The following is a 1,723-nucleotide window of genomic DNA, read 5'->3' on the forward strand; positions in this document are numbered from 1 at the left end:
TGTCAGGACCCCGACTCGATGTCACATCGATCTAGCCTGTAGCACCTCATATCACTTTGCGGCCTCACGCACGGTATCCCCACGGGTGTCGCCTTACCTTTGCCCGGGACCGTTTGCGCCTTTTGGCTCACGTATATGATAGTGTCGCTAGCATCCATATGATAAGGAGCCTGGGCTGACATGACTAGTCGTAAACCCAAAGTGGCACAGACTTACAGGGACAGGCATCCATGACCCAGCATCGAACGTGTCGGTCATCAGCGAGTGAATCCAGGCTGTAGCACTGGGCTAGCAGGACTCCGGTGAACCGGGCTGTAGCGGGCTAACAGGACTCCGGTATTCATCGCGTGACATTTCCCCGAAGGGACAGACACAGGAACGAAGAAGGACACATGCCGGCCAGCCTAAGTGTTCCGGAGCAGTAGCAAGCTACCATGGCTCAGTGGAAACACTAGGAGACATTTCCCGGTAAGAGAGGCTACTAAAGATAAACAACTAGATGGTCAGATCCCACACAAACCAAGCATTTCAATAACATACACACAATATGCTCGATATGTGCAAATACAACATGGCATCACAACATGACTCTACAACTCAAGTATTTTAATCAATAGGCTCCGAGGAGCGAGATATTACAAACATGGGTCTCACGACCCAACAATCAGAGCATACAAGTCAAAGCACTAGTGGAAGCTATCATGTCTGGGTACAGACATCTATAAATGAAAAAGGCTGAGAAGCCTGACTATCGATCAGATCCTGCCGAGGGCACAAGATCGTAGCTGAGGTATCAAGCTAAACGTCGAAGTCCAAGCGGAACTACTAATGAGACTGAAGTCTCTCTGCAAAACATAAAATAGGCAAACGTGAGTACAAATGTACCCAGCAAGACTTACATCAGAGCTATCTACATATGCATCATTATCAACAAAGGGGATGGTGGGGTTTAACTGCAGCAAGCCAGCTTTGACTCGGTGGCTATCCTAAACTACGACTGCAAGCGACTCTCTTGAGGTGGCGCACACGAGTCCACATATTCACCATATCAATACACCACTATGGATCCGCTCCCGTCTCCCTACGAGAACGCCATCCATAGCACTCACGCTTATCTTGCGCATTTTAAAGTATCCACTTTTACTTGTCTATGAACTGATATAAGCAACCCAGAAGTCCTTTTCCGTGGACACGGCTATTCGAATAGATGACGTTAACCCTGCAGGGGTGTACTTCTTCATACATGTTTCCACCACTTAGTGTCTGCACACGACATGTGCTCGGCAGACTTCAAGCGAAAGCCGACGTGGGTGTAGACCACGACCTACCTAAACACTCAAGTCTCTAGTCCAGGTTTATCGCCTATTCGGGTTCCATCCATGAGGAGATCTGGCCGGAGTTTCGCTCACAGCCCCAAACGATGTGAACAGGGTTCCCGAGATACCAAACGGGCATCCGGTACACCGTGCCACGTACCTACCGCATCACAGCCCACCCCTACGGTCAGCGCTGTCCACGGCCTCCAGTAAGCTACAAACACCAGAAACTACTTGCAACTCCTGGACAGAGGACAAGGGTGAATAAGAAGTCGAGCGGGGTCATATTTCAGGGCCCAATGTATGGTAGTAGCTGAATCATGGATCACAAACACAGAACTCAGTTCCTGAGGACGGCTGCAATGAGACAACCCACCATGTACTCCTACATGGCCTCTCACCGCTAC

This window comes from Triticum dicoccoides, chromosome 5A, assembly GCF_002162155.2.
Source record: "Triticum dicoccoides isolate Atlit2015 ecotype Zavitan chromosome 5A, WEW_v2.0, whole genome shotgun sequence".
In the NCBI taxonomy this organism is placed as follows: Eukaryota; Viridiplantae; Streptophyta; class Magnoliopsida; order Poales; family Poaceae; genus Triticum; species Triticum dicoccoides.